The following is a 27,684-nucleotide window of genomic DNA, read 5'->3' on the forward strand; positions in this document are numbered from 1 at the left end:
TGTGGTAATCATATTACGGGTTGTCGGGAAGTGTAAAGTGGAGACTTCGTTACCCAACTTCAGAGGTCTCCACAAGTTCTACGGTAACTGACGAAGGCTCAACAAACATTCCAGGAGAAAGCTGAAGATATGTGCCATAAGCATATGTAATTTTAATATTCTAGGACTAATAACTGATTTTTGGCAAATATTTTTTGAGAGTCTGTCGGAGCCCGAATAACCCCGCGGCACACGCAAAACATCGGTAAACATGCCCGCGGTGTGGGGGTTAACCCTTTAAGTCCGGGTCGGGTCTTAAGACTGGTTCTCTTGATGGATACCAGGTCGGGACTTGTGAGTAAAAGAGCCTCATGCAACGGGTGGCATCGTATGATACCCCCCACCTTCCACGTTGCACTCAGAGTGGTCTGAGCTCTGATGTCATATGTAAACAAACCTGCTGGTACAAATGTACCGGGTTTTGGGGTGGATTTTTTTTTTTTTTTTTTTTTCGCATTTTATGCCCAAATAATTCACTAAAAATGACTCATAAATCATAAAATAATTTTCTACAAACAAATATGTGCCTAAAATCCTTCAAAAATATGCTATAATAACAGTACATGTGGCCGATTTTTTTTCACGTCTGCAACACGCAGAGTTTAGGCAGCGCGATTGTGTTTATCATGGAGTTAGAGGGAAATCTTCATTTTTCGCCCTCAGCACAGTCTTCAAATGAGATGGCAGAACTGGATAGCAATTTGGAGAACTCTGAAGTGACTAGTAGACTCGTTGAAGAGAGGGAAGTGCATGACATCACCGATTTTGAAGGATTTTCAGCCAGTGATACACAAACTCCGTCAACCTCTGCGGTATCAGTGAGTAGTATTGGTGTGAAACGTAAGTTATCGCCAGGTTTGGAGTACTATAGTGATGACCAGGAGAGTGGTAGTGACAGTGAGGGGATGGCAGACAGTGACAGTGACTGATTTATTCCTGTGAGTGACGAGAGTGATGATGATTCAGACCTAAGTGATGATGAAGATGCTGACGATGACCCCAGGGTGTGTGACCCTCCCCGTAGGCCTGGTGGTACTGGTAGTGCTGATGGATCTGGGTTTATCTGGGCAAATGGTGACAGATTCATACCAAATTGCTATAGATTTGATGCAACTCACAGTGGAGTGACAAGGGCTGCTGGTGTAGACAAAAACAGTTCTGAAATGGAGTATTTTCTCCTGTTTTTTGATGGTGAAATTCTTGATTATTTGGTACAAGAAACCAATAGATACTATCAGTTCATGAAGGACAAACATCCTTTTTCTCCACACAATAAAATGAAACGTTGGTATGATACCAGTGTACCTGAAATGTACACATTTCTTGCACTCACTCTTCTGATGCCACAAGTAAAGAAGCAAAATGTTCGTGACTACTGGAACTGAGATCCACTGATTTATACCCCAATATTTCCCAAGTACATGCCCAGGGACAGGTACCAGCTACTCATGCGATTTATTCATTTCACAGACAACAACCATCCCAGTACTGATGACCGCCTTTGGAAGGTTCGTCCAGTAATAGAAAAGATAAAGGAGCGTATTCGCTCCTTCTTTGCACCCTATCAGAAACTTGTCATTGATGAAAGTCTCATTCTGTTCTGTGGCAGACATATATTCAAGCAATACATTCCTTCCAAAAGACACAGATTTGGAATAAAAATTTTTGTTATTTGTGACTGCCTAACTGGCATAGTGTTAGACATTATAGTGTACACTGGCACTGATATTGATGTACCTGCAAGAGATCCCCTAGGATTTTCTGGCTCTGTGGTAAAAAAATTGATGGCACCATTTCTGAACAAGGGACATGTTTTGTATACTGATAATTGGTATACTTCCCCATCCCTGTGTAGTTTCCTTCATGATCATAACACTGGTAGTTGTGGGACAGTCCGGAAGAACAGGAAATATCTTCCAAAGTTTGGAGGACGTAGTGCTCGAGGAACCTGTGAGCTCTACAGAAGTGATCCTTTGCTGTGTGTCAGATGGACAGATAAACGGGAGGTTTGTATGCTGAGCACCTTCCATCGTGGCAACTTGATTCCATCAGGAAAAGTGGACTATAGAACAAAAGAACCAGTCCTCAAACCGGACGTAGTAACTGATTACACAAAAAATATGAGACTTGTTGACAAGTCGGTTGCCCAAATAGGTACTGTGGAGTGTATCAGACGTACCGTAAAATGGTACAAGAAGTTATTTTTTCATATGGTTGATTTGTCAATGCTGAATGCCTACCATATGTACAAGGCAGAAACCCAAAAGAAGAAGTCACTGAGGCACTTTGTTCTGGAAGTGGTGAGACAACTGCTCACCAAGTATGGCACACTGAACAAAGACCGTCCTGGACGCCACTCTGAACTAGCTGCTGACAGACTTATAGCATCGGGATTCGCCAATAGGCACTATCTACAAAAGCTGCCTCCAACACATACCCGAAAGACTGGACAGCGATCATGTCATGTCTGCCTTCATTCTGTGAGAAAGCCGTGGAAGAACAACCGAGTGAGCACATGGTGTAAAGAATGTGGTGTCGCACTATGTTTTGAGTGTTGGCGTGACTACCACACACTTGCAAAGTTCTAGCCAAACAGAAGTAATGGATAACAAGAAGAAAAGTTTTGTTGAATGAGAGGAAATAAGTTCTGTTCTGATTAGTGGAAGCACAGGTAAAAGTTCAGAAGTTGAAATTAGTTTTTTGAATATGGAAACAAGTTCTGTTTTGAAAATAATTGTACACAGAAGCAAGAAATAAGTTTTTCTAATAAGAAAAAAATGTTCTGTTCAAACTATAAGAACAAGAAGAAAAGTTTTGTTGAATGAGAGGAAATAAGTTCTGTTCTAATTACTGGTAGCATAAGTAAAGTTCAGAAGTTGAAATTACAATTTTTTGAATATGGAAACAAGTTCTGTTTTGAAAATAATTGTACACAGAAGCAAGAAATAAGTTTTTCTAATAAGGAAAGAATGTTCTGTTCAAGCTATAAGTGAAAACACTGGATAGAAAAAAGTTGTTTGTTTACCTTCTGCGGCATCCTCATGGATTACCCATACTGCATTCATCGGCTGTACCTTCAGTAATGGGTAGGTAAAATATATTCATTTTATTATTTTAATTGATATTTCATCATTATCCATCATCCCAAACACATAAATCATAAAAATATGACATGTCAAATTTCCCGAAACTTTTGCCTCCCGGGGCATGTCTGCGGATTCCGAATTGCCTCACAGAAGGGTTAAGGGCTTACCTGTACAGTAAAACCTTGATATAACGGACTTCAATAGACCGGAATTCGTTTTTATCGGACTCGAGGAGCTACTGGACTGAATTCCTATATACAGTATCAGAAAAAGTCCGATAAAGCCAGAAGCAGTCCGGAGTGCCTGACCACTTCAGGTATATCCACCATAATAAGGTAAGTAAAAGACATGTTTATCAGTGTACGGTACAATATTATTATATATATTATACCATTTGATTAACCCCTAAAACGCGGCTGTGTACAGTCGATCCCCCCCGAGTGGCGGGGTTGTATCGCGGTCTGAGTACCTGTAGGAAAATATTCGCCAAAAATCAGAGATTAACCCTAGAACATTATACTTGGTATGGCAGATAGTACTTACATTCAGCTTTCTCCAGAGACAGGTGTTGAGCCTTCGTGGACTACCCAAGGACTTGTGGAGACTTTCAAAGTTGGGTAACCAAATCTTCACTTTCACACCTCCAGCAACCCGGTTTCCCCTCTACCACAGCCTCATTCTGTCACAGTAAACTTTATACTACAACGTAAAGGTAGTTAGGAATCCGTATTTGTACAATAAGCACTGAAAATAAGGCTAAAATCAACGGAGCGTACGGCCGACATGCACTGTGGCGGCGGTCTTCCCGTCACTCAACAAACATTTCCATTTTCACAGCTAAAAACATGTATACTACATTATTTTCAATCATATTACTTCCCAAAAGATCACCACGGCGCGCTTTTTATTCTGCCTTACGTCCGCCACTTTAATCTCGTTCCTGTCGGCCGCTTGCACTGACTGGGAAGAGCTAGAACTCGCCATAATCTCACTTTGAAAGCCTGCAGTAAACTGACGCTAAACAGAGGCAAACCATGAGAAAAAAAGCTAGTGTTACAACTGGGGAAACAAGCATTTCCTAGTAGCATAAACTGCTTGTGAGAGGAGATCGCAGATTTACAGTTCTGAGCGCTCAGAGCGCTGCCATGTATCACAGCCAGGCTGGCCGGGCCGTGGTGGGGGGGGGACGGGGGGAAAACGCGATATTTGGCAACAACGGAGGTCAGTAGTACAAAGGTAAAGTATGCTAGTTGTAGCTAGAGGGTGGTGGTACTGATAGACAATACCAGCTGGAGCCTGCTTGCCCGCGGTTATTCAAAATGTACTAAAATCGCAAACGCGACGACCCGCCGTCCTGCCCTTGTGGCCGAGCGTCGCAAACGCGACGATCCGCGTTCTAGGGGTTAATGTAGTGAAGTTATAACACAGTACAGTACCACAATGGTAGTCAAAACAGTTTAAAAACCGTTCATGTGATCTGGACTAATGTCTGATATATCGGAAAAAGTCCGGGTTAGCAGGGGGAAGTCCGGATGTCACTTTTATCGGAATGGCTTGGGCCCAAATTAGTCCATTATAGTGAGGTCTTACAAGTAAAACCTAGATATAACAGACTTCAATAGACCGGAATTCGCTTTTATCAGACTCTAGGAGCTACTGGACTATGTTCCTATATATCGGAAAAAGTCCAATAAAGCCAGAAGCTGTCCAGACTGCCTGACCACTTCAGCTATGTTCACCACAATAAGGTAAATAAAAGACGTGTTTATCAGTGTACAGTACAGGATTATTGTATATATTATACCATTTGATTAATGTAGTGAAGTTATAACACAGTACAGTACCACACTGGTACTCAAAACAGTTTAAAAACCGTTCATGCTATCTGAACTAATGTCTGATATATCGGAAAAAGTCCGGATTAGCAGGGGGAAGTCCGGATGTCGCTTTTATCGGAATTTCGCACAGTTTGGAATGGTTTGGGCCTCAATTAGTCCATTATAGTGAGGTCTTACTGTACTGTAGATCAATAGCAAACCCATGGATTTTATTGGTAAGTCTTATTGATAAGTCTACTGTTTCCCTCTTGCTTTTGTCCATGTTTTGTTTCCCAGATGCATGTTACTGGGCATAATGGTGGACACTTGCTAAAAGCTACATAACTGTACCAGGCTTAATTTGGTTTTCCATTTGTGCATGCCTGGTTAATTTACCATTGGGTAGGTTAGGTTGAACTGGGTTGTTGTTACATAAGATTATGTTAGACTGGGTTAGGTTAGGATATATTTTGTTAGATTAGTTTTGGTTAAGTAAGGATAGAGGTAAATGTTTGCCATAAGCAGCAGAAAGACCTTACCATTCAATATGTATTTCTCTCTCTCTCTCTCTGTCTTTCCCCAGCATGGTAAATGACCTTTTCCTGCTAAATTTTTGTCTCCCTTGTTATTACGTTCCTCAAGCCCTACCTACATTTGTTTGTTTTTGGCGTAATGGAAGGGACTTACTGAAACTTACCCATATCTCTTTACTTTTTTCATTTCATTTTTCTTCTTTACTACTTTTTGGGGCATAAATCTTATTCTCCTGCTGATTTTGTTTCTCTGTTGACATTGTTTCCTTGTTATTATTCATGTTCCTTTGCTTATGATAATTATTTTGTTTCCCATTTTCCAACTGGAGGTTAGGTTAGGTTAAATTGTCAGGTACAGTTAGGCTAGGTTAGTTTTGGTTTAGTTAAACTGTTAGGTTAGGTGTTGTTAGGTAATGTTAGCTGGTAAAATTGTAGTTTCGGCCAAAAACAGAATTACGAGATTTTGAAGCGTTTTTAAGCATTTTAGACAATTCTAAACCACCTTTCTTCCATAGCACTTTCATCACAAATTATTTTTATTTTACTCCTGAAGATAATGTAACATAATCTAACCCTCAAGAGTAAAAAAGTAATATGCAATGAAAATGCCATAGAAGAAAAGTGTCTTAGAAATGTCTAAAATACTGAAAAATGGTTCAAAATCTCATAATTCTACTTTTGGCTGAAACTATAATAATACCAGTAGGTTATGTTCCGGTGGTTTAAAATACATTACCGGGTACTTTGTAAGGTGATGGTGATTTACGTAGGATTAGGTCATATATGGATGGACTGTGTTATTTGAAGCTAGATTATAATATATTTTGTTGGGTTACGGTATCCTCCCTTCTTGCAAGTAGTGAAAATCCTTATTTATCGTAAAACGTGATGCAGTACTAAAATAGGTGCTCAGAATGCCAAGCTCCGAACAAGTCGCATCCACTGTTACGTTGAGGAATTAAACAGGAGTTGATACAGTGAAATATAGCTAGAAACAGTAGGGAAACAGATATAACAGGAAATGTAAATTTACCACCTCAGTAATATGAAAAAATTATGTGTCAGGAAGAAGGACTGATTTGGTAAGGTGCTTCTGCAGCTTATAGTAAAGCATATGTTTACTAGGATAGATTATGATTAAGGTTAGACCAGTACAGCTGTAATAAGAAATTTCAGTTAACTTGAGTATAAAGTCTGCCATTACACTTGAGAAACAATCACAAGTGGATTGGAGTGAGCACTGATAAAAACAACAGGGAAAACAGTCAGTAGTAAACAAATATTCCATCAAAATTATCAAACTATAGAAAACAACCTAGGAGGAAAGGAAGTGTACTGGTGAGGAAGTTCTGCTACTGAAGCAAAGCTGTATGCTTAACAAAAATTATATTTTACCATAAATGTTATAAAAATACAGAAAACAACCTAAGAGAAAAGGAGGTGAACTGGTAAGGAATTTCAGCTGCTTAAGCAAAGCCGTATGCATAACTAAAATTATACCCTCAAATACAGTGACATCAGTAATAAATAGATTTGTTTTAAATATTTAGGTACACATTTGATTAATGTAATCCCAAAATTACCTGAAAAAAAAGAGTAGTTCCCAACGCTCTTGGAGAGTCTTATCAAGAACTTCGATTGAGCTTCAAGCATTTTACACAGTGCAGGTATGAGTGCTAACAAAAATACACCGAAGGTTTGCGTAAGATGACCGAAAATTGTTATTTGTGTTTATAGGTAAAAAAAAAATATATATATATATATACATACAGGTATATACTACCTTGGATTGGTTGTCAGTCACCTGACGAGTCTGTTTGTAAACAATGGCTGCCTCGCCCTTGCCCTAGGCCAGCACCAGGGACTGTCTCGTAAACTCCGCTCTGTATGTAAGATTATACCATGTTTTGATAGTGTAGAAGTTACTGTATGAGGCAGTGTATTAATCGAGCAGGTACCAAATAATATTGAAGGCAGTTATTAGCACACCAATATCGGACCTAATAAGTTAGATAATCTGTTGTATACATTTGAATTGAATGAAACTGAAATGGGTATTGTTGTAAATATATACAGAGTACATTTACAACAAAAGGTGGTGGTGGGTATTGCCCACTGAGGTCTACAGTGTGGAGAGGCTACCTCCGCCGCGAGCGTGTGATTTTGGCCGTCATATTGAAACACACGTCGCTTATAATACAAAAACATGTATGGATTGTGACTTTTTTTTTTTCTGCCTAGTTCAACGAATTATATGGGATACATTTAGCCAATGAGTATAAAACAACGCCATAGGTTGCTGCAGCGCAGAATTTACCCTTTACGGCACAGGCAGAAAGGGGAAAGATACGGTGGTATAAGTGATGTTGAAGCTGTTTTACGTCGAAGTAATGGTGTGGTATAAGTGACGTTGAAGCTGTTCTACGTCGAAGTAATGGTATTGAAATGATGTGGGAAGTCCTTAGACCATCCATGTCATGAAACCGAATGTCTAGATTGTTTAAGGCCGAAAGAAACATGGAAATATCTATAAGAGAGTGTGAACAGAAGACATGGAGAGAAAGACTGGAGATAAATGGGCCCCTTTTAGTGGCTTCATTCATGCAGGGATACTGGGGAAGAATCTTTCTGTCCCACCCCAGGGGGCAGTAATTAGTAACAAGATATATTTCTTGTGAAACTCTTCGATGAATTCCTGTGTCCATTTTTGTATCCGTAAGCTGCACAGGGGACCATGACACTATATTTTCCGGAATCATCAGCTGCTTTAAAAAACCTATAGAGCAGCTCAGTACAAAAACGCGGGCATCAGGCGTGGTGTAACATGGCTGCCGCTACACCAGCGCCGCCCTGGCGGCGGCTACATAAATTACGCTGTGCTACCCAAGAGAAAACTTCTCCATACTATAAAGCTCAGTAGTGTTGCCATACACCTCCTTCATCAAATATAGGTACACACAGTCAGCGGTTACAGAGTGTATAAAGGATACAGTACAACAAAAGGATGTGGTGATACATATCAGTCTATGCATTTATCTATCAGTCTGTCCATCACTAGATAGGTAGATATAGCAGCAACAGCATTCATCAGCCATTACAAGTCCACTGCTAAACGAAGGCATATATATATATATATATATATATACATATATATACATATATAGATAGATAGATATATATATATATATAGATAGATAGATATATATATATATATAATATCATCTCATGAGCCGTTTCAGTGTCCACTGCAGGACCGTCCTATTCCAACCAAAGTGGGGACGAGACAGCCAATGTATCTCTTCCAAGTGGCTTAGGTTGTCTGGTAGAGAATGTATGGAGGGTGAGAAGTGCTTGTAAGTGTAACTGTAGTGTTGGAGTGGCTTTGGATGTGTGTATAGTCTGTGAACCAAGTGTAATCGGCCCGCTGAAACCGACTGGGTGCAATCGTACTTTATAGTATGCGACACTGGTTCAACCACAGCATCCCTTGTGTCCGGCAATGCAGTACATGGCCAGAAAAACGTTCCCAAAGTTTATTACCCTGGTGGGGTGCAAACCGTCGTTCTTCAGTGTACGAACGCACACTACCACTGTACCAGAGGCTGTATATATATATATATATATATATATATATATATATATATATATATATATACTGTATATATATATATATATATATATATATATATATATATATATATATGCCGGGAATAACGACTGAGGGCAACACAACACCCCCAGAAGGAGCCTACGGAGGATCAAACAGAGCGCGACCTGACCCCAGGCAACAGTGACATAAGTCCGCCCGGGCCACACGCCCCTATGACCTGGAACTTACCCGCTGCCACCATAGCAGGAAAAGGAGACTACCTTGCGGGCGAGCTGACCCTTGACGGGATCAGAGTGGAGCTATTACTCTAGCTCCAGGCAGCACCCCAGCGACGGCCGGTAGCCGCGCCCTTTTTGAGATGGCCTGCAGCCGCTCACCCTTTCTTCAGGAGACAGCCAGTAGCCGCGCACCCCTCCCTCAGGAGACGGCTGGTAACCGCTCACCCCTCCTTCAGGAGACAGCCGGTAGCCGCTCCCCCACACGGGCCATGGCTAGTAGCCGGGCCTCAGCAACAGCCGGAAGCCACGCCCCTAAAAGGCCTCGGCCTGTAGCCGGGCCCTATAGCAGGAGACGACCAGCAGCCGCACCTCCATGAGGTGCTGCCACACCCCCACGACGTGACATCCTCCAGGAGGAGGACCTGTGGAGAGGCCCTGTGCTATCCCCAGGGTTGTACTCCGCCCAGCCGGCTCCAGAGGGACCCTGCCTGACAGACTCCGATGACGACCGACACTGCAGCTTACTCCTGACGGCATCCCCGATAGCAGGTGGCCACAGCCTCCGGGCCCCTGAGGCCACCCCCAGGACCCCCGGACGAGGCCTATCCCCACCCCAATGCAGACGACCCTTGTCCTCCGTTAGGCACCTAAATGTGGGCTTCAGGAGGCTTTTCAGCCCTAGCCCAGGGGGCCGCACTCCAATTCCCAACCCTGATAGTGCAAGGCCCTTTGTCGCCCCAGCCCCAGACAAGAGAGGACGCCCCTACGAGTGATCCCGTGGCCGCTGGATTCAGAGGCCACAGGCGGGACTCAGTCCCCATCAGGAGTCAGGCTGTGAGTCCTCCCGCAGCCCCCCACAAACCACGCCGCCGCCTCATCGACCATGAGTGACAATGAAGAGTGCAATGACAGTGTAATAGTGGCTGGAACATCGGGCAGTGTATTATCCAAGAGAACGTAAGTGCAAGGCCTAGTAATGTGTGATAATTGTGATTTGGGCAAACAGTGACACAGGAGGGTAAGAAGAGAGATCAAATAATAGGGCAGTGACTTCAGTGAACAACAGCTCGGCCTTCATAGTGTAATTCCTCTGCACTGCAAGACCCGTGAAATGCTTGGCCAGCCTAAATACAGTTTATATTCCCCTCCAAGTGACAGTGATCTATTCCCCAGCCCGAGATACTACAAACACTATTTACTGTGCCATTCACCTGCTATCCTGAACTATTGTCTAAGTAGTATCCTGTGTGATACTACAATACTAGTACTTGACTTATAATTACCCAGATTCATGTTGTTGTGACATCTACCTGTTCCACATACAGAATTAATCAATACACGTGTAAGGTTGTTGCCTTGAGTTTTTGTGTCCTGCCTCTCATATTTATCTAAGCTCCAGTCTAGAAAGAGAACCCAGCTGCACACTAGGCGTTCAAGGGACAGGATGCTGACCCTTAAACACCTAGCATAACACACACACATACAGTATATTATATATATATATATATATATATATATATGGAGCCTCTGTGGTACAGTGGTAAAGTGTGCGTTTTTGTACACTGAAGAACGAGGGTTCGCGCCCCGCCAAGGTAATAAACTTTGGGAGCATTCTTCAGGCCACGTACTGCATTGGCGGACAGAAGGGGTGCTGTGGTTGAACCAGTGTCACATACTATAAAGTGTCTTTGCACCCAGTCAGCTTGCGCGGGCCAATTACACTTGGTTCACAGACTACACACACATTCAAAGCCACTCCAACACTACAATAACACTTACAAGGATTTCTCACCCTACATACAATCTCTACTAGACAGCCTAAGCCACTTGGTAGAGATACATTGGCTGTATCGTCCCTACCTCGGTTGGGATAGGCTGATCCTGCAGTGGACACACAAATGGCTGATATATATATATATATATATATATATATATATATACTGTATATGTTATGCAGCATATTATGAGTCCCAACTTCTCAGTCACAGACATGGTGCAGTCCTGGGTTCTTTGTCCCTGAGTGGGTCAGTACAGACAAGGAGGGAAATCTACAAACACCACTGGTCAAAAGGCACACTTGTATTATCAAGAGACAAATACACACACATTCTGTGAACAAAACTGAGGAACATAGAGTGACTCAAAATAGCATTTATAACAATCACTTTCCACCTACTGTAGTTCAGCAAGTCTGACCTTTACACGGTATTATACCTTCCCTGATATAGAGAGATGTTCACACAGTGTCACAGACAAGTCTCACAGATACACTAGTGCTCAGTATACACAGACAATATAGTGCAGTATATCCAATATGTCAGACGTGTAACATAGACGGCAATATATACTCAAGCCCTTAAGCATAGGTGGTCGCATTACATAAATGGATTCCTAGCTAGCGAAGTACTTCCGCGTGACATAGATGATACCCTAGCTAACCTTATACTATGTGCGCGTTACATAGGATGAGGATATAATACCTAGTATATGTCCGTGGGGGGGGGGGAGAGAGGGGGGGGGTAATAGTAAGTCTGGGGTGAGACGGATTACTCGGTGCGGAGATTTGGGGCCTAGGGGGGCTGCACTGGGGAGGGTTGCACTGGTATAAAATGTAAAATGTTCTGTGGGTGACACTGGGGAAGGGTTTCACATCTGGGGCCCACTTGTGAGTGGGCATCGCACACTGCTCGTATGATTGCGAGTGTTAGTGTTCACTATGGCACATGGGGGGGGGGAACACTAGGTCCATCAGGGGAGGGGAGGGACTAGTTCACTAGGGTAGGGCTGGTCAACACTGGGGGAAGCACAATAGCATAGAGGGGCGGGGCAGGAGCTAATTCACTGGGGTGGCGTTCACCAGCACTGGGGAGGGCACAACCGTAGGATTTCGTACTCACGGTACTGGTGGAGTGGAGGTATGGATCTCGGGTGGCAGGAAGGCCTATGCTTGGAGCCTCGGGTGGCGGCCGGGTATGGGGGGTGGGTCATCCAGTGTGCAGTACAGGGGAGGGTGGTCCGTAGGGTCACCACAAGACCTGGGGGAGTGAGCAGGTGGTGTGCTGGGCGGCTTCCTAGCCACAACAGCCCGGCAGGAGGCAGGGCTCTCCGGGCTAGGACTGAAGAGGGTCAGGAGGCGCGCTGCTTGGTGTTTGCCCTTAGTCGTCATCAGGGTCCTGGGGGCGGACCTGGGGCGGTAACGGGTGGTGAGGGAGGAGCAGGGTTGCCAGATTGGAAGTTGGCCACATTACCAAACTCCTCAATTTTCATTACCAAATTCGTAAAGGTAGCAATTATTCTTCACTAATAATATATATAAGTGGAAATACATGTAATCATTCTCCTAATAATTAACAGCATGTTGATTATTTTCACACTATGTAGGCTAACAGATTAATCAGAGAGAACAGATAATCCACCATCTCCATCCTGTGTATCCTCATACATGTGAAAAATCCATTTGGTAGTGCATTATTCTGATTCATTACCAGATAAATTTTTCATTATCAAATTGGTCCATGTTTGTTATTGAAAAATACCAAATGGCAACCCTGACAGGGGAGGGGGGAGGGAGGAGGAAGGAAGAGGTGAAGGGTCCGTGGTGTAAACAGCTGTTTGGTGCTGTGCGCCAATATCAGATTACAGGTAGGAAAAAATTCAGATTTGGGGGGGATTTTTTTTGGCCATATTTGGGTTCAGAAGGTCCAGGCCCACAACGTCCGGTAAGTGGGGTGTCCGGAAAGTGGGCGTCTAGATAGTACAGGGATTACTTTAACGTAGTGAGTAAGAATTAGTCTGAAAGAGAGAGTGAGGGGGAGAGCGGGAGTTAGAGACGGGGAGAGTTAGAGGTGTGTGTGTGTGTGTGTTAGCATTGCCTGCATCAAGCTGACATCCTTATTTATCTTTACTTAATTTATGTTATGCTAGGTGTTTTCAGGTCGACTTCTCGCCCTAAAGACACTGGCTACTGAGCGGGATCCTCTTTCGAGACCGGAACTAGAACACCTTAACAGAGGAACAGGGCATAAAAACTCGGCAGGTTACTGTAACACATATTGCCTTAATTCAACTTCCCTATGATATACATACAATGGTATACAATACAGGGCATAGGTACAGTTACAGGCTTATTAGTGGCAGTATTTACAACACACTACACAAGCATTGTGATCACCCTCAGTCAGCAACATATATCATTAATACATAGGGGTTGGAGATACAGTCCGTATAGTCCTTCTCCCCACAGTCCTAGTGTATTGTTCTTAGTTTCTGGGCTTAGGTAACTCACACTGTGTGTCAGAGTACTCTGTCTGTAGATGCATTCACTATCAGTTTGCACTGTATCACTATTCTGAGTTCAAACACACAATACGGGTATGGGCAATTTCTATTTCCCGGCGTGACACTGAGATTGCACTAGAGAGTTCCTTGGGCTGCTGAAGCCTGGGTCTTGTTAAGGTGGCACTCAGGTGTAGAAGGTTGGCCAATGGGCGTGCCTTCCCATAGGCGGCACGGGACCACTACAGGGGGCGTCATGGCCTGGGTGCAATCCTGATCAGGGGTGCAAGGAGGCTCCCTACTGGCAGAGCCTCGACCTGATGAGTGGTCCTCGGGACTGGGACCGAACAGGGTCAGGTGTTGTTCCTGATGCCTCCTGCTCCGGGGGCCGGCAACGGGAGGAGCCCGGAAGGTCCCGCCCTGGGGTCCGGGGGACATCCCTGGGAGGCTGGGGACTGTGGTCCCCACAAGACTGGGGTTCCGTCAGGGGTTGGCTGCGGCATCCCTTCTGGGTGGCGTCCATCAGGTCCGGGCATTGACCAGGGGTGATCTGAAGGGCGTAGATCCCTCCCTCGGCGATCAGGCCCTGCCACCACTCCTCGAACGGCAGCTCCTCCTGGGAACCACACCTGTGGAGAGAGTGGGGAGATCGTCTCACGCAGCCTGTGGGTGGGAGGTGGGCCACGCCAGGGACTCCCTTCGATGGAGAAGCCCTAGAGACTGTGGATGAAGGGCATACGGTGGATGGCGCTTCCCCGACGCTGACTGTGGCCTGCGTCATGGTTCCACAGACCCTGAGGGCAGCAGCAGAAGGGTGTACAGTGGCCAACCCTTTCCCGGCATGGGCGGTGGCCAATACCGCAGTGCTGCTCCTGAAGGAAGAGGAGGCAGATGATGGGCGTACGGTGGCCAACCCTTCCCCGGCACGGACGGTGGCCGATGCCACGGTTCCACCTCCCTCTGGTATACCAGCCGATGTGCGTACGGTAGCCGACACGTCCAACCCGGGGTGTACAGTGGCCGCCACTTCAGGTCTGGTTCCTGGTGTGGCTGCAGCAGAAGGGCGTACAGTGGCCAACCCTTCCCTGGCACGGACCGTGGCCAATGCTGTGGTGCTGCAGTTGGCAACAGCAGAAGGACGTACAGTGGCCGATCCTTCCCTGGCACGGACAGTGGCCGATGCCGCGGTGCTGTTTGGGACTGTACTGAGACAAGTCCCACCGATCCTGGCGAAGGCTGGCCTGGCTGAGATGTAGTTGGCCATTACTGTGAGAATGCTGCTGGTCGTGTTGAGGGGAAGAGGGGCATAGGGCCGTGATGTACCGGGGCCTGTCTCTCTTGGACCCAGCGTATCCTTTACCTCCCCACCGTGGTGTCTTCCTGGGGTGGGGGTGAGATTGCAGCTCCATCCTAGGGGGGGGAATTCTGCGGGGGTGCGTATCTCAGTTTCAATGATTGATAATTAACTAACAAATTCCTGTCTAATTATTGCACATTACTACCCCCTGGGGGTAGGGGGGATTTTCAAGAATACTCCCCCAGTATCCCAAACTGTTGTACGAGGTGACTAAAAGGGTTGGCGGAGGGTTAGTGCCCCTCCCCGGAAAACAACTAACTAAAAAGACAAACAAGAAGCCTCGGACAAGGACAGACCAAAAGATGACGACCAAGGACCGGACAAAAGACATGGTACAGATCGAAACATGGACTGTAAGGGGTGCGAATGATGAAGTGAAAGAGAGAGAGATTGTCCAGGTGCTTGAGGGTGCGAAAGTGGATGTATGTGGAGTAACCGAAACTAAATGGCGAGGTGAGAGTGTGAGAGAATGGGAGTATGGATGGGGTATATGTGCAGGAGTAGGTGAGAATGTGAGGGCAAAAGAAGATATTGTTGTGAGTAAAAGATGGAAGGAGAACATAAGAGAGTATGAATCAGTTGGGTCAAGGATTGTGTGGGTAAGATTGAAAGTTGGAATACAAATGTGGGCGATTGTATGCATGTATGCGCCAATGCAAGATTGTGCAAGCAGAGTGAGAGAAGAGTTGTGGACAAATGTGCAAGTTTGCGTGGAAAAGTTTGGAAGGAATGAGAGAGTGTTTTTGATTGGTGATATGAATGATAAAGTAGGGAATGTGAAGGTGGATGGAATAGTTGGTGAGTGGGGTGTGCCTGCTGAGATATATGAGAATGGCAGTGCGTTAGTGGACATTTGTGCTGGGAGGGGGTTGGTGATAGCCAATACCCTCTTCAGGCACAAAATGATCTACAGTTACACATGGCAAGTGATGAGAAGGGTGGGTGTTCAACTGAATGAAAGGAAGGCAATGATTGATTATGTGTGTGTGGATGAAAGGATGCGAAGATGTGTAATGGATGCAAGAGCTTATAGAGGTTGGGGGAGTGGACTTTCTGACCATTACTTGGTGGTGACCAGAATCAAGATCCAAGTAAGATGGAGAAATAGAAGAAGGGAAGGAGTATTTGCAAGGAGAGTGGAAAGGTTACAAGAGGATGAGAAAAAGGCAGAATGTAAGAGAGAAGTGGAGGAACGATTGGGTAAATATGAATTAGAGCAAATGGGGGATGTGCAAGGTGTGTGCAGGATACTCACAGAAGAAATATTTACAGCATGTGATATGGTGTGTGGAAGGAAGAGAAGATAGAGGGGGTGCAAGGAACAGCATGGTGGAATGAAGAGGTGAGACAGGCTGTGGCACAAAAGAAGAAAGCATACAATGAATGGATGAGAAATAAGGATGTGGAAAAAGTTGAGAGGTGGAAGAGAGAGTTATATGTAGATAGGAAGAGAGAGGTGAAAAGATTAGTAAGGGAGAGTAAGAAGAGAGTGGATGAGGAATTTGGAAGGAATTTGAGTGTAAAGTGGAGGGACTGTAAGACAATGTTCTTGAAAGAGGTGAAGAGATTAAGACAGGGTGGCAGTGAAGTTAGCAGGGGAGTGAAAGATAAAAATGGTAGATTACTAGTGGAGAAGGGAGAAAAAGTGAGCAGATGGAGAGAACACTTTAAAGGATTTGTTGATCATTTAGGATGGAAGTAATGTGAGTATAAGTGGCTGGGGAATGTCTGGGATAAGAAGGGAGGTGAGAATACAGGAAGAAATCAGTAGGATAGAAGTTGTGGAAGCAGTAAAGAAAGTCAAATTGGGGAAAGCCCCAGGAATTGATGGAGTGTGTGGTGAAATGCTCAAGCATGGGGGAGAGATAGCAGTAGAATGGATGTGGAAGATGTGCAGATTGGCCTGGGAGGAAGGTAGAGTCCTGGATGATTGGAAGTCATGGTTAATTATTCCCTTGTACAAAGGAAAAGGGGAAAGAGAAGTGTGTGGTAATCATATAGGCATTTGTCTTCTTAGTGTAATAGGAAAAATGTATGGTAGGATACTTATTGACAGAGTTAGAGAAAGAACAGAGGAATTAGTTGGAGAAGAACAGGGAGGTTTTAGGAAGAGAAGAGGTTGTGTAGATCAGATATTCATTATTAGATCTTTAGTGGAAAACTTGCTAGAGAAGGGAATGAAGTTGTATGCGGCTTTCATGGATTTGGGGAAAGCATATGACAGGGTGGATAGACAAGGATTGTGGAAAGTATTAAGAATATATGGAGTAGATGGGAAGTTGTTGAATGCTGTGAAGAGTATGTGTGATGGTGCTAAGGCTGCAGAGTGTGTGTATGGTGAACTGAGTGAATTTTTCTCTTTGAAGGTTGGTTGAAACAGGGATGTGTCATGTCTCCATGGTTGTTCAATCTGTACATGGATGGGGTAATAAAAGAGGTGCAAGGTAGGGTAGTGGATGTTGGAGTGGCCCTGGTGAGAGAGGGTAGTGTTTGGAAACTCACTGTACTGTTCTTTGAATGATACTGTGTTGTTGAGTGAAGACAAAGGGGAGCTGCAAGGCTTGGTGGATGAGTTTGAGAGAGTAAGAAACAGAATTTAAAGGTGAATGTAGGGAAGAGTAAAGTGATGGCCTTTGAGAGAGGTGAAGTCAGTAAATGTACAGTGAGGTTGGATGGTGGGGAATTGGAAAATGTGAGTATGTTTAAGTACCTTGGTAGTGTGATGAGTAAGAATGGTAGTTTGGAGGGTGAAGTGCTTGAATGGGTACAGCAGGGAAGAAAGGTTGCTGGTTCCTTGAAAGCAGTGATAAGAAACAGGGAAGTAAGCATGGAAGTGAAAAAGTTACTGCATGACAGTATTTTGATACCAACTCTATAATGTATGGAAATGAAGCTTGGACGTTGTTGGAAGGACACAAGTCATGCGTGAGAGCAGTGGAAATGAGTTATTTAAGAGGAGCCTGTGGAGACACACGAGAGACAGGCTGACAAAGGATGTGAAGGAGCGTTGTGGTGTGGATGTGGATGTGATAGGAAGCGTTAGGAGGAACACGCTGAGGTTTTTTGGCCATGTGGAGAGGATGGAAGGTGAGAGACTGATGAGGAGAGTGTTTGTGGGTGAGGGGGAGGGGGGGAGGCCGAGGATGAGATGGAGGGATGGGGTGGAGAGGTATATGAGAGAGGGGGGTGTGAGTTGGAAGCAGGGCAGTGAAATGGCAGGGGACAGGGCGACATGGAGGCAATTTGTTTGTGGCCACCCCGTACAGGATTGAGGCGTCTGGCAATAGAGATATAGATAGACTAATGAATAATAATTAATAAATTACTGATGAAGAACAAACATTATTAATTGACGAAAGTATTATTTTTTGTCATTAACCCCTTCTTTACCGACTCCCCCCCCCCCCCAGCGTAAACAGTACGTATTTCCCCCCATACCGATCTGACAGGTCCCCCTCCCGTAGCGTGAGAGGTAGTGTATATTTTTTGCCACGTCGAAACTATTCCCTTTGTTATTTGTTTGTATACTGATGATCACACAAACCCAGCATGATGTTGGCAATGAAAAAAACAAACAACCAAACATAAATCATTATATAAATTTACATATCTTATGCTGAAGTACTGTTACCCAGGTAACTTCTGTACAAAGTGGCTTGAAAATAATGTCCTGCACAGATTGATGGCTTATTTATTTGCCTTGTAAGCTGAGCATGATGTGTGTGGACACACGTGACGGTGATGGCAACCTTGACCCACTTGTTGCCGAGAGTGTGGCATCACTAAGCTTGCTACTAATTTCCTCCTCCTCCTCACTCATATCAACCTCGCTATCATTTTCAGGATCATAGTCATCTACTAACACATCAGACACTGCTGCATCATCATCTGATACATCTAAGTAAGTATCTTCATGAGGAATAAACCCGTCACAATTGGAATCTGCCAGAGGCACCATGCCAGAAAATATCCTGTAGACCCCCTCTCGTGGTCAAGTGCGTGATAACTGGCTCTCTCAGGCAGGCCAAAAGGTGTAAATTTTGCCGTATGTCAGCGGGAAATATATTACGATATCTGTAGTAGAAATTATAAATAAAATAATGATTGGTCTAAAAGAGGTTACATCACAGATGAGTGAGCAAGTCATTGGTGCCACCGCAACTCAGTCATGATGTATCTTATTATGTCAGAACTTCGTCACAGTCTTCATTGTCAAAAAACACAGAGCTGTTGCTATCACGAGGTCCTCAGAAACAACATTACCGGGCTACCCTGAGGCCCATAAGATGCCAGTCATTAGAGGATGTACCAGCACACCATGGTTGCGGTTCCAGTGCGTCATGGGTGTTTACAAGCGATGTACAGGGGTACATCAAAACACATTTCTGGTAAAGATGGGCTTAATAAATACAACCAAACTGTCGGCATATCTGTATATATTCACCGACTCCGGACCTGTATTCGTCGCGTGAGTAGTGAGGAGCGCGGTAACGCGTGAGTACGGCCAAAAAGTAGCAGCGCTCTCAGTTCCGCTACTGGCTAAAAAAAGTAATGGCGTTACCACCATTGCTATTAAAATGGTAGCGGCACTCTTCCCAGCTTTGTGTGGTACAGTGTTAAAGTGTGCGTTTTCGTATACTGAAGGATGAGGGTTCGCTCCCCGCCAGGGTAATAAACTTTGGGAGCATTCTTCTGGCCACTTACTGCTTTGGCAGATATAAGGGATCCTGTGGTTGAACCAGTGTCGCATACTATAAAGTATTCTTGCACGCAGTTGGCTTGCACGGGCTGATTACACTTGACTCACAGACTACACACAATTCCAAAGCCACTCCAACACTTCAATTACACTTATAAACACCTCTCGCCCTGCATACAATCTCCACCAGACAGCCTAAGCCACTTGGTAGAGGTACATAGGCTGTATCATCCCCACTTCAGTCGGGATAGGCCAGTCCTGCAGTGGACACTCAAACGGATGATGAGATATATACAGTATAGAGAGAGAGAGAGAGATTATAGCAGCAGCAACATTCATCAGCCATTACAAATCCACTGCTGAACAAAGGCCTTCCAATATACAGTAACCTCTCAAATAATGCGAGGGTTAGGTTCCTGGAGAGGTCGCGTTAGTTAAAAATGCGTTATTTAAACATAATTTTCCCATAAGAAACAATGGTAATATTGGGGGTTATGCTCCTGGACTCTGGGAAAGTCTACCCATTTGGGGAGCTATGCTACTCTAAACTTAAAAGCAACATTATTAATTTGAAAGAAAATCCACGTAAAAAACAAAAACAGTATAGCTGGGGAGAAATAAACAACATTTGAGCCCTAGTTGGGCCGAAACGTTGTTTACTTCTCTCCAAGAATACAGTATGTACATACTATATTCTTTTTTTATGTGGATTTTCTTTCAATTCTGCTTCATTCATGACATTGTGAAAGTTCCTCAACATTATTAAATGCATTAATAGGTCATAAAAACACTACAGTAAAAGCAACATTTTCATTACAATAAGTAGGTCACAAACAATAACAACACACAGCCTCACCATCTATGCATCACTCGTCGTCTGCTGCTGTCCCTCCTTCCCCCTCTCCCCCACCTCCCACCGCTCCCCACCCTAAATTTGTTGTCCCTCCTCGCTCTGCTGTCATTCCTCTTCCTTTTCTTCTGACTCCCGTGCTACTGGTGATGAAGATAACTCCCTTAAGTTTTCTGTCTTCTTCATAAAGAACTACTCTATCTTGGTCTGAGTGGTTTTCTTCTTTCTGTTCTGCAGCATCAAGTTGTAACAGTTTAGATCTGTCATCACTTTCCTGGTCAAATTTTGTCTGAAAATGAACCAAATTGCTCAGAATGAGGCCAAACTTCATTTTCAAATATTATAGTTCAAATAAAACCGGTTTAAGCAACAGGCAAATAAATAATTGTATTTATGCATAAACTGCTACACACGGTGTATCAGCTCGGTACTGTCCAAGGCGCACGTGGCTAATTTGAAACCATCACATACGTTTAAAGTCGCGTTAAATCGAGAAACCCTTGTTAGTTAAACATATCTCAATAAACATTTCCTCATGTTAAAACAAAAACACGTTTTTTTTTAACTCGCATTAGTTGAGAGGTAACTGTATATAAATATCATCATCATAATCATCATCATCAGCCATTTGAGCATCCACTGCAGGACCAGCCCATCCTGACCAATGTTGGGACGATATAGCCAATGTATCTCAACCAAGTGGCTTAGGCTGTCTGTTAGAGATTGTATGTAGGGTGAGAAGTGCTTGTAAGTGTAATTGTAGTGTTGTAGTGGCTTTGGATGTGTGTGTAGTCTCTGAATCAAGTGTAATCGGCCTGCGCAAGCCGACTGGGTGCAAGCATACTTTTAATGTAAGCAACACTGGTTCAACCACAGCACCCCTTGTGTCCGCCATTGCAGTACATGGTCGGGTGAACACTCTCAATGTTTATTACCCTGGCGGGGCGCGAACCCTGGTTCACCCGTGTACGAAACGCACACTCTGCCACTGTACCACAGAGGCTCCACATATATATATATATAAAAATGTACTCACACTTTGAATGACAATAAATGCAGTGTTTATTGACATAGATACAAGAAAATTACATGTAATTAAAAAAAGATAAATGGCTAGTCTACTCTTTCCTGCGTGTTCGCAAATGTTCAAACTGATGACCACCATTTTCCAGACACAGCTGATAATGCGGACCAATGGATTCTAGAATATTACGAATCATTGCATTTGGAATTGCGAGACACTGTCTTTCAATTTCCTCTTTCAACTCATTGACTGTTGCTGGGTTTGCAGTTTTAACCTTATCTTTGAGATATCCCCATAAAAAAAAGTCTGTTGGCATGAGGTCTGGGGAACGTACAGGGAATTCAATGCCACCTCTGCGCCCAATACATGTGTTTGGATGAGTTGCATCGAGATAGGCCCTTACATCAGGATGGTAGTGGGGAGGTGTTCTATCTTGCTGGAAGTAAATCTCTTCGTCACCAAGCATCTCTTCAATGCATGGACTGACGGATTCCTGCAGTATGTTTAGGTAAACGGCACCAGTGACAGTTTGGTAAAAAAAAGGATGGTCCTACGAAGCCTAATGCTGATATCCCACACAACACTGTAACCCCTGGTAAGTTCAAATGTTGTTCCATAGTAACATGTGGATTTTGAGGAGCCCAGTAGGTGCAATTGTGTTGATTAATTGAGCCATTTAACTTAAAGGTGGCCTCATCGCTTCAGACAAATTTGTCTGGAAACGCTGCATCTTCTGCACCTTTTTCCAGGTATCGTTCACAAAATTCTACTCTTCGGTCAGGATCATCTTCATTGAGAGTGTGGATTAATGTCGGAATGTAACATTCCCAATGGACTCGCTGCAACATGTGATGGACGCTCAATTTTGGGATTCCTATCTCACGAGCTAATTGTCGTATGGATTTCTGTGGGGATCGGAGGAGGGTTTCCAGCAGTTGATCTTCTCTTGCGGGGCTGGTGGATGTCCGTGGTCTTCCAGAACGTTACTTATGGACGTCGTGTACTGTTCCATCTGCTTCAAACTTATCTCTGATGCGAGCAGTGGTGCGTCGCGTTGGTGGATCTCTGTGAAACTGTCTTCTAAATTGTCTTTGCACCTCCGTGATGTTTTCGTACTTCCAGTAGAACTTTATGACAAATTTTCATTCTTCAAAAGTTAGTCGTACGTCTACCATTATTTCACATTAGTTGCATATGAAACAAAACAAAAAAAATTATATGAGTCATGGGCAGTCAAAGATTGAGTACATTTTGGGGGGCAACCTTGTGTGTGTATACAGTATATATATATATATATATATATATATATATATATATATAGCAGTAGCAGCTTTCATCAGCCATTACAAATCCACTGCTGAACAAAGGCCTCCAAACATATATATATATAGATATATATATATATATACAGTACCCTCGCGTCCAGCATGGTAATATTGTCATGCGTGGGTCACATGTTGGACCAAAAATGTGTTGGACTAACTATAGAGCATATGGGGAAAAATGAATTATGTCAGCAACCCTCGGAAAAGTCACCCTAAATACCTACTATATACCTATGCATATATTGGTACTATTGTAATTATAATAAATGGTACTGTGCTATGAATGATAACTAACCTTTTAAGATAGTGTTGGTGGGCTTGCTGGGAATGGAAGGTGGTATCCAAGGCTGTAGGTAGTCCTACTGGGTCCCCGGAGGATGGCTGCTGGCGTCACTAGCGGGTAATGGCTGTTGCTCCTCCTCAACCTCCCTCATAAATCCTTTGAAATCACACTCAAAATCACTATCTTTGTCCACAGCCATGGAAGGTCCTGCTTCTGCCTGTCCTGGCACTGTAATCCTCGGCAAAGTGCATGCTTCTCACACTGTTGCCAGAGCCCCGTCTTGTGACTGTGGAAAGTGATCGCTGTCGCTGACTCGGTAGAGAATGAGGAGAAGCAACTTTGTTTATAAACTGGTACGCTCGCCGATGAGAAGGGTTTCAAAACGATTGATATTTATTCTAAAATATTAACATGTATTCAGTGTCAGGCTAAATGTTCAATGCTGTAGTACGATACATTCTCTGTTGAGTCGCCTGGGTTTTGGTCACACTGTTTGGCCGTCGTATGCTCGGCAGGAATCCATCCAGATGAATTCCAATTGCCCGTGGTATCGTCGGCAATTTTACTACGTTACCGTTCCGATTTACCATCGTATCCTCGGCAAACCTGGTATGAAGTGCCGTGTGATAGCCTTCGGCTGCCAGGATCTTGTCTTAGTTTTTTATTATGTTCACGTTGGCTTCATTCATGTCGTAGGCCTTGGCAATGTCAACTTTCCTCTCCCCTTTCTTCCTCTCGATGCTTTCTAGCTTGGTGGCCTGAGGGAGGTGCCGATGCTTCTTGGGGTTCTCAGAAGGCTTCCTAGGCATCGTAAGCAGGGTAAAATGCAGTAACAAGGACAGAAAATGCAGCAAGAAAAAAGCACCTTCCAATGCAATTGTGCGACTGAGTGGCGCTGTAGCAGGAGAAATTTAAACAAAACATCACGTGACACCAGAAGCGTTTTTAATTGGGCAGCATCACGATCACATCACGATAGCGGGCGGGGAAGGCTACTTGATCAGAAGTTTTCATTGGCTATCATCATCATGGGAATGTCCAGTATGACTGTGTTGGACCGGGGTGATCGTGCTAGAGTGAACTCTACAGATTTCGCCCACTTCTCGGAGATCTGTGCGTGTTATGCTAACACACTCGTGTTGCAGTAATTAAATCGTATTAAATAATACTAATTAATTGCTCTCCGTGCTGGACCCGAATCATGCTGGACTAACGCGTGTTGGACGCAAGGGTACTGTATATATGTATACACTCAACCCTCGGCTATCACGGGTTCCGCTATAGCGTATCTTGCTATCATGCCTATATAAAAAACTACCCAGATACCTTTATCACGCACTAAATGCCTGCTATCACGCACCGCAAATGTTTGAAAATTTCAAAAAGGCCAGGCTCCAGTGCTCCACCCAGCCAACAAAAGCTTCACTCCGTGATTGGTCGTGTGACATCAGCGCCAGCCGAGAACTGATTGGCCGCCTGACCGAGTCTCCTGCCCGCCAAACCATTCAAGTGCGCACCCTCAGACCGTGAACAGTGATAGCGTGAACAATAACCTTTTTTATGATATGACCATGGCCAACGTACCCCCTCCCTGTCCCCCTACCATCACCCAACATAATGCTGCGGCACCTGGCAGGGAAATAAAGAAGAGGAAGAACCTAAGTTATGCAGATAAACTGGAAATGTGAAACTTATAGACAATGGTGAGACCAAGCAAAGTGTGGGCAAGAAACATAACATCAATGAATCAACTGTGAGGGGTATTTATAAGAATCGTGATCACATCATAAAACATGCTCATTTTTAGACTATTATATATTAATATGTGGTAAAAAAAAGGTATCTGAGGGTAAATATTGAGGTCATGGCACCAATTAGAATAATTACCATAAGTTCTTCAATTCGGCTATCACGGTTTCAGCTATAGCGCAGCCATAGCAGGACCAATTGGGAGTGATAGCTGAGGGTTGAGTGTATATATATATATATATATATATATATATATATATATATATATATTTAGCAGCAGCAGGTTTCATCAGCCATTACAAATCCACTGCTGAACAAAGGCCTCCAAACATATATACAGTATAACCTCGATATAACGGACTTCAATATAGCGGAATTCGCTTTTATCAGACTCGAGGAGCCAAGTGGATTAAATTCTTATGTGTCAAGAAAAGTCCAATAAAACCAGAAGCAGTCCTCTCTTGGAATAAGCGAATAAACAAACAAACGGAGCAGATACCATAACATCGTCCCTCCTCTCTCTCTCCTCCTCCATACCTTCTCTTCCTCCCCATCCCCTCTCTGGTGAGAGAGAGAGAGAGAGAGAGAAAGGTAAAATTGAAAATGAAAATAACTGAAAAATGAGTGTACGAGTGAGGGTGAAAGAGAGCACTCAAGTGAATATGGAATGTTGAAGTCAACAGAGAGAGAGAGTAAATAGAGAAATGACAAGTGGCGTCCCCTTAGCATAAACAAATGAGGGAGATAGGCATAACCTTGGTCCCTCCTCTCTCTTTCCTTCTATATATCCTCCCCTTCTCTCTGTCTCCGGGAGAGAGAGGTGAAAGTGAATGAAAAAATGAAGGTTCGTGAAGGCATTGTGAAGGTGAAAGTGAATGTAGTGTGAAAGTGAAGGCAAAAGTAAAAGTGAATGTTGAAGATGAAAGTGAAGGTGGAAGGTGAAAATGAGGGTGAAGGTGAAAGAAAAAGTGAAGGTGAAGTCAAAAGTAAAAGTGAAGGTGAAGATGGAAGGTGAAAGTGAAGGTGAAAGGTGATAGTGTGGGTGAAGGTGAAAGGTGATAGTGTGGGTGAAAGTGAAGGTGAAAGGTGATAGTGTGGGTGAAAGTGAAGGTGAAAGGTGATAGTGTGGGTGAAAGTGAAGGTGAAAGGTGATAGTGTGGGTGAAAGTGAAGGTGAAAATGAATGAAAATGAAGGTGAAAGTGAAGGTGAAAATGAATGTAAAAGTGAAGATGGTGAAAATGAATGTGAAAGTGAGGGTGAAAATAAATGTAAAAGTGAAGATGAAGGTGAAAGAAAAGTTGAAAGTGAAAGTGAAGGTGGAAGTGAATGTGACAGTAAAAGAAGGGAGGGCAAAAGTGAAGCTGAGTGAATAATTGTAAAGGTAAAAGTGACAATGAGAAAGTAAGGCTGCAAGTGAAGGTGAAAGGGAAATTCAAAATGAGTGATACTGAAAGTGAGTGTGAAGGTGAAGGTGAATATGAAATGAGCATGGAAGAGAATATGAAAGTGAATGTGAATGTCAGAGCGAACTGAAAGTGAAGGTAAAAATGAATGGGAAGGTGAAGATGAAGGTGACGACGAAGACAAAAATATGTGAAGTAAATCAGAAGTGCCCAGTGCGGGGAGAGAGAGAGAGAGCGAGAATAAATGCATGAATGACAAGCAAGCCTCTGTGCATAACAAAAGAAGGAGGACGTCGAGGGGGGAGTCCTGATGTCGCTTTTATTGGACTTTCGCTTTTTTCGGACTGGCTTGGGCCCCAATTAATCCGATATAGTGAGGTTTTACTGTATATATATATATATATATATATATATATATATATATATATATATATATATATATATATATATCAGCAGCAGCTTTCATTAGCCATTACAAATCCACTGCTGAACAAAGGCCTCCAAATATATATATATATACCTGTAAGTAATCCCTCTAATATCCGAATGCCCAATATCCGAACATCCCCACTAACCGGACATAAGCGTCCCGGGATCCAATATTCCCAAAATGGTCCGAAAACCACAAAAAAATTGAGGGAAAAAAAAAAAAAAAAATCCCGCCCGTAAATTGAACTTAGCGCATGGGGCGCGGAACGGCTTTGCTGTGGCGCGTCATTCCTCCGACGTCCGATAGAGCGCCCCTGCATCCTTCCCACTTTCCGCCTGTCTCTCGTCGCGTGTGCACACTCGTCGTCATGGCTGCCAACATGCTCGCTTTTGTGGTGGTGCCTTACCTGCTGCAGGCACTCCTGCTGCTCTCGTGCCTCTTATTAGTGTGTGTGATGATGGCCTCGCCGCCTGAGAAGAGGAAGAAAGTGGTGTTGACTCTGGAGAAGAAATGGGAGATATTGGAGAAAGTAGATCCGGGGTGATCTTCTTCCCACATCCTCCATGAGTTCAACCTGGCCCGATCTACTTTGTTCGATATCAAGAGATCCCGAGACAAACTCATGCAGTACACGGCTGACTTCTCGTCGAGAAGCAAACGCAACGTGGAGAGGAATGTGATGTTTACTCCCAAGTTTGCTGAAGTCGACCGCTCCACGTTGATTTGGTATCGACAGCAACGTGCTGCTGGTGTGATGGTACGTGGTACGGAGCTGAAGGCTGCTGCTGAGAAGTTTGCCAGGCTTCACGATGCCATAGACTTCAAGGCATCCGAGGGTTGCCTCTTCGCATTCAAGTTACGGCATGGCCTTACCAACCGTAAAGCTCATGGCGAAGCTTTGGACACTAACGAGGATGGAGTTGACGAGTTTCGGCACAAGGTGAAGGGCTTGATTGACAGGGAGGGCCTCACTCTCGGTCAGGTC

General features: G+C 44.0%; 2 protein-coding genes across 3 annotated transcripts in view; one reads left to right on the forward strand and one right to left on the reverse strand.

Annotated features, from left to right (window-relative positions):
* The window catches only part of HSPC300 (hematopoietic stem/progenitor cell protein 300), a 56,836-nt gene extending 49,258 nt beyond the window's left edge, over nucleotides 1-7,578 (reverse strand). Inside the window, exons 1-2 of one of the 2 annotated variants that reach the window (XM_080274698.1) lie at nucleotides 7,563-7,578; nucleotides 7,259-7,358 (exon numbers count right to left, since the gene is read on the reverse strand). The gene's annotated coding sequence lies outside the window, so the exon portion shown is untranslated. Of the gene's footprint in view, nucleotides 1-7,258; nucleotides 7,359-7,556 lie in introns of both variants that reach the window. The other variant, XM_080274699.1, reaches the window with a different exon arrangement.
* Nup133 (nuclear pore complex protein Nup133) overlaps nucleotides 1-27,684 on the forward strand; it is a 600,491-nt gene that overhangs the window by 254,957 nt on the left and 317,850 nt on the right. The window lies entirely within an intron of this gene.

The sequence above is a fragment of the Coenobita brevimanus genome, chromosome 59 (genome assembly GCF_032717465.1).
Source record: "Coenobita brevimanus isolate Jiangsu-jjx chromosome 59, ASM3271746v2, whole genome shotgun sequence".
Taxonomy (NCBI): Eukaryota; Metazoa; Arthropoda; class Malacostraca; order Decapoda; family Coenobitidae; genus Coenobita; species Coenobita brevimanus.